This window comes from Mytilus edulis, chromosome 6 (assembly GCF_963676685.1).
Source record: "Mytilus edulis chromosome 6, xbMytEdul2.2, whole genome shotgun sequence".
In the NCBI taxonomy this organism is placed as follows: domain Eukaryota; kingdom Metazoa; phylum Mollusca; class Bivalvia; order Mytilida; family Mytilidae; genus Mytilus; species Mytilus edulis.
Window position 1 is genome coordinate 78775562 of NC_092349.1, and position 10054 is coordinate 78785615.

The window sequence follows — 10054 nt, forward strand, 5'->3', positions numbered from 1 at the left end:
CAGTGGCATCTTTTATACAAATACACACTATTTACGAACTGTTGAGGCAGTTAAAATGATGCCGGGAAATGTTCATTCCAAAATGGTCTGCTAAATCAAAATAACACTCAGATTAGAAAAACATACACACATAAGGAATAAACCCTTTATAGACACAGGGGAAAAGGGGGGATGGGCCGAGGGATAATTTGTTATGGACAAAACTTTTCACGCAAATCTAAAACACGTTTATAGATTACAAACCGATTAGTCAGAATCTGAGTTACAAAGGTCATATAAATTTTAAACAACTATATAAATACGTATTTGTAAAATTAAACCATCAGTGCTAAAAAAATCGAGAAATAGTCTGAAAACTCGAACAGATATTGGACAAAATTAAATTGAGTTCAATCTAAAAAAAAAATCATTTCAACTAAAATCATTATAAAAAGAAATATTGCTGAATTATTATATGACCGATTTTTATGAAATAAATACCATAAATTTTTATGTTCAATTTGTCAAAAAAATGTTCAGGCTAAATCTATCTTCTCATGTGTCCCTCCGGAGTCCGGAAGCAAGATTTTTTCTAAAGGTTGCTATGTATTCTATCCAAAATAAAATTGGAAAAATTTGCATTTGTTTTCATCTAATCACAGATCAGAAAATAAAAACTATCCTTACGTAATTAATTGCCTTATACATGATAAATTTTGAAACATTTCTTCAGCTTATGGTATTTATTTGATAAAAGTCATCGAGTATGTACTCCGCTCTTGATAACAAAATGTCAAAGTTAGTATATGGCGTCAAATTTGTCAATTATACATGTTACGTCTTGGGACGCAATACCGTGCGTAACGTCACTAGTATCAGGATTCGAATACGGGTGGGTCATGTATTTGAATTTGAATTTTTTTGATTTTTTTTTCCAAATGGGGTATAATCGGCAAATTTATGTATAGGACCGTGCCTAGTCGAGCCTTAGGTAGCTACGCCTATTTTGCCCTGTCACATGAAATACTGTGTTTTTCTTAATAAATTAAATTTATTAAGAAAAACAATAAACACTGGACACTTTTAATTTGCAAAACACTCATTTGCAAATCCGCCGCCGCCTCAAACAAGAGCTACAATATCATGTATATAACCAAAATGTGCGGAATTACATGGGATTCAATAATTTCATTGGTTTTATACTGTTACTTTCACATTTATTTTGCAATTTGAATTATAAAAACATGGGATTTTCAATATCCCATGGGACAGGGCAAAATCCCATGGGATTTACCATTATCCCATGGGATTTTGGTTAAATCCCATGGGATTTTTTTTGGTCCCATGGGATTATTGTAGTCCCATGGGATATTTGTTGTCCCATGGGACAAAAAAAATCCCATGGGACTATAATTATCCCATGGGATTTTTAATATCCCATGGGACAAAATAAAATCCTATGGGATTAAAATTATAAATATATATATATAAATATAAAGTTATGTGTATGTTACAATGAATGCTGTTTGGTAGTAAAATGTTTTAAATGTATACGAGTTTTTTTTATATTTTTTATATATACATATATATAATTTTTTTTTAAATTTTGTCACAAACATGTTTTTTATTTGTTTATATGACAATAAATATTATTCTTATTTTGGAATGTATAATAATAATATTTTACAGTCAAAGAATAAAGTCCTTTCACTGAAACAAAATGATGAAATTTCTAAATAAATGAAAAAATATTGTTTTGAAATCTTTGTCTTGTTTATTCTATTATGAAAAATAGAACTGAAAAAATATTTCATATTCTGACTGAATAGTTCACTCTTTTCATGAGGTAAGATTTTCTTTGTTATAGGTTCATTGCAATACTTGTATAGGCAAACAATTTGAATTATATATAACTTTGTGGCTTATAATTGCAAATTTATAATATAAACACTTTTTGTTAAAGTTTTTGCTTTCTTTATTCACAGCTTGCTATGTACAATTATTCAGTCCACTATATAAGAGTGAAGTCAATAAATAATTTCATTCACTAGAATATTCCTGCAATTCTTAGACAAAACATTTTTTCAATCTGTTCTTCAAAGATCTTCCTCTGTACATCTTTATTGAATGGAGAGATTCAAATGAGAAGACAAAGCAAGTTTATTTGGACAACAACATTCTAATATCTTGTTCATTCGTTCCATCTTTCAATTGATAATTACATTGTTGTATTTATATGATCAAGTTCTTGTGCATCAATGATCGTGATGATATGACTCCTTTTTGTTTATAGTCATCATGTTGAAATTTCCTCTTTCAAATAAATGTAGGAAAAAACATGTTCCATTTCAAATTAATAAAAAAGTCGCACTATGGAGAAAAATATCAGCTTTAAGTTTTCCGTTCAGTATTGATCTGTGAATGATGACCATGAAAATCCAGATTTCTGACCTACAAATACACAAACTCAAAAATTATCAGTGAAGAGATCAATAAAATGGCTATTTTATCATGTTTATGATTAATATGATAAACTTTCATTTAAATATTCAAGTACTAAATTACAGAAATCGCTTAAATTTTATAATAGTTTAGTTAAAGTACAGCTTATTTAAAATTATAATAAAAAATATAGGCCACCGATGAGTTAAATAAGATATTACATTTTTAATGCCAAAAAATGGCTTTTTTGCACCAAAGGGAGATAATTTGGAGCTTTTTCAATGATATATGCATTTTAAAAGTCATCTGGGGCCAAACTGAATTGATTGTTTTGAATGATTTGGTGTACCATATGATAAAGATATAAATAAATTGAGTTATGAAAAAAAAATATTTAAACATTTTTCTGAAATTGTTATACCCTAGAGCCTCCTTAAATGTCATTTGATCTCTATTGGAGAAATGTCTCATTGGAAATCAGACTGCTAAGTGTTTCTTATTTTTATATCAACCCAGCCATATTATACCTGTCTAATATCAGGAGCTTGTACATAGTTCAGTGGTTGATGTTGGTTCATACCCGTCATTTTTATTTTTCATAATTTTTTGTTTTTATAAATTAGTCTGGTATATTTGACGTTTGAATTGATGCTCTGTTTCAAATTTGGTTAGTGTTGACTTTTATAGATTACTATAACATGTATAGGGTATGGGTTTTCTCATTACTTACAGGTCATCAATGGCCTCTAATAAGTAATTACAATGCTTACATCCACTAAATTGAACTCTGATGGATAGTTTTCTCTTTCATCATACCACATCTTATTTTAATAAATATTTAATTATTATTCAAGGACAAATTTTTTTATAACAGTGGACTTACCATTTAGGCTTTGTTGACCTCTGTAAATCTTATTTTGTTGATAATTTCTTCTGTTTATAGTTTCCCCTTTATCTTTCATGTTCTTGCCCTACACATAAAAGGGTAAACATCATTTAATGACAAAAATAACTACTACATGTATTACATATTAGTAGGCAACTGAAAATTTTGTCTTATTTGTATATAACATCAACTTACTCATCATTCTTGCTGTTCAATATCATGAATATTATCATTATTCTATGAATATGAGGTCACAGTAAAATTAACCTTGGCAGGCAGACATCTTTTTTTATATGATACCTTGTAGTCATTCCATACAACAAGTAGACCTATGCTTAAAAAATCTAAGGCCAAAATTAAAAATATGTTTGTTTGCCCTCTTCCCACACGGGTCAAAAATAAGCGCCCGGGTCAAAAAATTATTTTCCACAAAAAAATCGAAATTATTTTTTTCCTGAAAATAATTTGTTTCCATTTTTGGAAAGTGCTTGAAAGCAGAAGGATTGATAATCTAAATAAATACACTCAAATTGAGCACAAACAACTGATAAGTGGCCTGGACTGGACAAGTCAAACCATTCATGTGACCATGCTATGACAATCACATCCAGTTAAAAAAAACTAGAGGCTCTCAAGAGCCTGTGTCGCTCACCTGTTAATGTGTTTACTGATGTCGGCCATCTTCGTTGGTAGGCGGGGTCATTAGACACTTTTTTTTAAATAGATACCCTAGTATTATGATTGTGGCCAAGTTTGGTTAAATTTGGCCAAGTAGTTTTAGAAATGATTTTTATACAAGTTACAAAAATGACGAAAAGTTGTTCAATATTGACTATAAAGGGCAATAACTCCTTAAGGGGTCCTCTAACAATTTTGATCATGCTGACTTATTTGTAGATCTTACTTTGCTGAACATTATTGCTGTCTACAGTTTATCTCTATCTATAATAGTATTCAAGATAATAACCAAAAACTGCAAAATTACCTTAAAATCACAACTTTTAGGGCAGCAACCCAACAACAGGTTGTCCAATTCAACTGAAAATTTGTGAGGGGATATATCTTATTCTGATGGACATTTAAATCTTGAAAGATTTGCCCTAAATGTCTTAGTTTCAAAGATATAAAGCAAAACCTGCATTTTACCACTATGTTCTAATTTTAGCCATGTCGGCCATTTTGTTTGGTAGGCTGAGTCATCGGACACATTTTTTAAACTACAAACCACAATGATAATTGTGGCCAAGTTTGGTTAAATTTGGCAAAGTAGTTTCAGAGAAGAAGATTTTTAAAAAAGTTACAAAAAATTATGAAAAGTTGTTAAAAATTGACTATAAAGGGCAATAACTCCTTAAGGGGTCGACTGACAATTTTGATCATGTTGACTTATTTGTAGGTCTTACTTTGCTGAACATTATTGCTTTTACAGTTTATCTCTATCTATAATAGTATTCAAGATAATAACCAAAAACTGCAAAATTTCCTTAAAATAACCATTTCACAGGCATCAACCCATCAACAGGTTGTCCAATTCGTCTGAAAATTTCAGGGCAGATAGATCTTGACCTGATCAACAATTTTACCACATGTCAGATTTGCTCTAAATGCTTTGGTTTTTGAGTTATAAGCCAAAAACTGCATTTTACCCCTATGTTCTATTTTTAGCCATGGCGGCCATCTTGGTTGGTTTGACAGGTCACGCCACACATTTTTTAAACTAGATACCCCAAGGATGATTGTGGCCAAGTTTGGTAGAATTTGGCCAAGTAGTTTCAGAGGAGAAGATTTTTGTAAAAGTTTACAGACGACAGACGCAGGACGACAGACGCAGGACGACAGACGACGAACGCCAAGTGATGAGAAAAGCTCACTTGACCTTTCAGGTCAGGTGAGCTAAAAAAAACCTGCCTTCCTGGTCTGTTTACAAAGGGTAGACCCGGAGAGGGGAAACAGACATTCTTTTAAATGTGGCCTGATAAAATGACAAAACCAAGAAAACTTCTCATTGACCAAAGAACAATAAAATGCGGTCATGGTTTATATATGAATCTGCCATTCAGACATGCACACCTTACAATTGTTTCATATCTACCAAATATAATCTACCTGTAACTTTAAACATATGATAAACTGACAAAACAATGCAGTGTTTCATTGACCAATGAACCATGCATGAAAATGAGGTCAAGTTCATATAAAATATGACAGACAGCTAAGTGCATCTTACAATTATTTCATTCACTAAATAAAGGGGCCTTATTGCTTACAGTATCCGGAAAATTGACCAAACCACAAAAACTAAATATTTTCAAAGTTCCTTATACCCTGCCAATTTGTTATGGTTGTGCCTGTTCCAAGTCAGGATCCGATAATTCAGTGATTGTCGTTTGTTTATGTGTAACATCACTGAATTGTCGTTTGTTTATGTGTAACATATCTGTTTTTCAATTTTTTTGTACATAAATTAGGTTGTTAGTTTTCAACTTTCAACTTGGCTATCATGTGTAAAATCATACAAGTGTTGGGAAAACAGGAAGTTGTTGAGTGATGAATCTGAAAATGCATCACACAGTATAGCTGACTTATTTAACCTTGAAACCAAATTTCAGAAATCCTTCTATTGTAGTTCCTAAGGAAAATGGGACGAAAAATATTCATCGGACGGACTGACTGACGCAAGGATGGATGGACAGACAGGGGTAAAACAGTATACCCCCCCCCTTTTTTAAAGTGGGGGCATAATTTTAATACGGGGCTATAAAAACCCATGCAAGATGTCAAAACAAAAAGAAGTAACCTAATTCTTACTTGTTAGGGGCTATTTATTTATTGTCGGTTATACATATAACAATACAACATATTAAAGGTCTGTAGAGCTTTTATCCGACATACATATATATGACAAGCACAATACATTTGTACATGAAACATAAAGCTCATCACTGAGATAGTAGTCTCAGATAGAGGGAGGCGGGGTCAACCAAACTCCCCTATTCAATCTGAATGCAGGACAGAAAGTCACAGTCAAAAAGTCACACACTGTCACAGGACAAAAAGTCACAATTTAGTTTTGAGATTATTTTTCTTTGAACAAGAAAACACTCTTTTTGTATTTTTCTTGAAGTTTTATACATGAACATGATATAGCAACTTTAAATTAAAATTTATTAAAAACAAATAAATCAGTGCATTAGGTTTGCGCACATTACCATTACATTTGCGCACAAAAATCATTACGTTTGTGTGCAGCTTTTGATTACATTTGCACGCATTTTTTAACATGTAAATATAAAAAAAAAGATATAGTATGATTGCCTTTTACAGCTGACTATGCGGTATGGGCTTTACCTCGGGCTTTGCTCATTGTTGAAGGCTGTTTGGTGACCTATGGTTGTTAATGTCTGTGTCATTTTGGTCTCTTGTGGACAGTTGTCTCATTGGCAATCATACCATACCTTCTTTATATTGGCTTATGGTTGAAGGCCGTAAAGACCTCTAGTTGTTAATGTCTGTGTCATTTTGGTCTCTTGTGGACAGTTGTCTCATTGGCAATCATACCACATCTTCTTTTTTATATTATGAACAATTTCCTAAAATTAAAAATGAATATATGTAATAAAAAGAAGATATTTCAAAATCTTTTTTCATCAGGGATGATTCCACTATATAGTTTAGGGCCGCTTAGCGGCCCTTAAATCTGCCAGCGGCCCCAAAAAAATGTAGTGGATATAAATTCCCAATTCAGGAAAATAAAATAAAAATCGGTATTTCCGAAAAAGTTTCAGTCACCTATTACCGCAACTATAATTTTCGTCAAAACGTAGTAAAATCCGGATAAGAATGCTGACTACGATCGCGTTTTATTAACAACGATTTAATTATGTCAACGTGAGGTAAACAATTTTAGCAACCGGATTCAATTGAATAAAATTTTATGGGAGTATTTGAATTCGCAAAAGTAGATCGCTTAGCAGGTTGATCAAAAACATGCTTTTTGTCAAAATTGGTGTCAAAGCAGACCTCGGCAAAGAAAAAATTCAAATTTTGATATATCATTGATGAATAAATTTTAATGGGCGCCGATCTTATAAAAGCAGATCGCCCAGCAGAGCCATTTATGTAACTTGCTTAAATCCTGTTTTGTAAAAGAAATTATTTTATATTTTACTCTATTTCCTCAAAAGACAAAAGTTTGAGCGTTTTTGAAAATAATGTTGACGATGGACCATTCATGAAATGAGCCCCCCCCCCCTGAAATATGATGTCATCATTATGGAACTGTTTCAAAAGATATAAAAATGATCCAAATAATTTTAAAGTTCACTGGTGCCTGGTGCAATTGCTTTAAATATAAGTATATAACCTTTTGTAATTGCTTTTCTGATTTCGACAATTGGCCAGTTCAATTTGAAATCCATTTGAATCAAGGTAAGCTTACAAAGATGATCTGTTGAAAAAATACCGAATAGATGATTTTTTTCAGTGGTTAATATGGCAAGCCGTTTTGTTATTTAATCTAACTTCAAGATATCTCATAAACTTTATAAGATATCTTATATAATAGTTCATTAGATATCTTATATAGTTTGTAAGATATCTTATAAAGTTTATAAGATATCTTACATGCATATGTTATAAAATTTATGAGATATCTTTTATAGTTTATAAGATATCTCATATAGTTTTCTTTATCAGAAATCTTATAAATTGTATAAGATATCTTATAAACTATATAAAAGATATCTTATATAAAGTATATTTATAAGATATCTTATATAAGATATCTTAAAATCGATATTAGATATCTTCTTAATTATATAAGATATCTATTTATATAAGATTTAAAAAAAAAAAAGATTATTTAAGATATATCTTATTTCTCTAATTCTTCGTCAATTTATCCCTTTCTGCACCCATTGTATAAAAAAAATTTAATCAATATGTGGTTCGTTTGATCTCAGTACTTCATTGGTTAAAATCCAATTATGACATCGAATGTTCTTGCTTTCCTCTGAATTTCCTATTGTGACGGCATGAAAAAAGGCGACCATGTCTGATGACGTCACATAGAAAGAACACATCTTTTTGCAGATCATTTGAAAAGAAGGAATAAGTGTGCCTGCATAATGTTAGAAAATCATTAGAAAAACAGACTCCTCCACTAAATCTCGTGTAATACGATATTTATCCACTCTCGACAGTTAAATTTTAAATATTTAAAATGCTCGGGCAAGGCTTGCGTTTTAAATTTGAAAATTTAACTGTCTCGAGTGGATAAATATCGTATTACACTCGATGAAGTGGTAGAATCTATATATATTATATAAGATATATTATTAGAGACATCGTATAGAAGTTATAAGATAATTCATATAATATATCTTATATAATTTTCTTAAGATGATATCCAATAAACTATATAAGATATCTTGTATAAAAAATATTTATAAGATATTTCATATACTTAATGAGATATATTATAAACTTTAGAAGATATCTTATAAAGTATATAAGATATCTAGGTATAAAGTATATAAGATATCTTATAAAGTTTTTAAACTTTATAAGATATCTTATTTAATATATAAGATAGCTTTAAAAAAATAAATTATATAAGATATCTCATATATTAAATGAGATTTCTTATAAAAATCTAATATGTTATATAAGATATCTTATATATTATGAGATAATTTGAGATAATTTGAAATTCGAATAAATAGCTAAACTGCTTAAGTGCCATAGGTTTATGTTAGCTGGTATATATGCTTTGTTTACCAAAGTTAAGATGATAGTGCATCATGTGCAATGGTATTCATGGTATTCATGTATTACAACTTCCCTGGTATGAATCCAATAACTTCTTCAAGCAGTGTTCAGGTGAAACTTAATATACATTTTCCGTTTTTACAGGTCAGGAAAATGATATTATTTCGTTTTAGATTGTATGCATTAAAAATTCCCAATTTGATGTTCAAGGGACCCATTTGAAAACACCTGGAATCATCCCTGTTCATTTATATTCAATCAATTGTCAACAAATTGTTTGTGACTTTTTGTCCTATTAACTTTGTTACTTTATGCCTGAGTTGGACATGTGTTTGACTTTTTGTCCTGTGACTTTTTGTCGGAATGTCCTGTGACTTTCTGTTTTTGCAGAAGTCCAGGGAGTGTTAAAAAATCGCATGTGCAAGTTGAGAGTCAACACTTACACAGGGACTACACAATACTTTTTCAGAATGTCAGCAAAAAAGAATCACTGGTGACAGGGGAGTGTAACCGATGAATTGATCCTGAATCAGATAAGATTTTCCCGGTACGTCTAAACACCGCTCAGGAGGACCTCCTGGGTGCACACATGCAGGGCATACAAAGTGCACTCATGGCATACCCTATATAGTCGCCGTCGTATCTGCACACATGATTGATGTATATATTCGTTATAGATCGTCATACACTTCTCATTTTAGAGTTAAATTTGCAAGCAACCTCTTAAGATTCTAAAATAATAATGCTACTAAAAATATATTATTTCCCCCAATTTTCGCAATTTTTTCGCCATATAAAATATTTATGCGACTGTGCTTTTAGTGAATATAAACGATGACGAGGCCTCACGAATAAATATAAATATGAAATGTACTGGAACATCGATTAGCATAGATCGAGCAGCAGAGTAAACTTCCACATAAATCTCGAAGTTATTTACGCCGGATAATATAGACTGTGCTCCTGAATAAAGTTGTC

The 10054-nt window shown here is 31.1% G+C and overlaps 1 long non-coding RNA gene across 1 annotated transcript; it reads right to left on the bottom strand.

The window, feature by feature from the left end:
* Positions 1 to 1930: 1930 nt before the first annotated feature.
* LOC139528525 (uncharacterized) lies at positions 1931 to 9686 on the bottom strand. The gene is made up of 3 exons (XR_011665612.1): positions 9520 to 9686; positions 3305 to 3392; positions 1931 to 2430 (listed from the first exon to the last, which is right to left on the bottom strand). It is a non-coding gene; the product is annotated as an uncharacterized lncRNA (long non-coding RNA).
* Between the last annotated feature and the right edge of the window lie 368 nt (positions 9687 to 10054).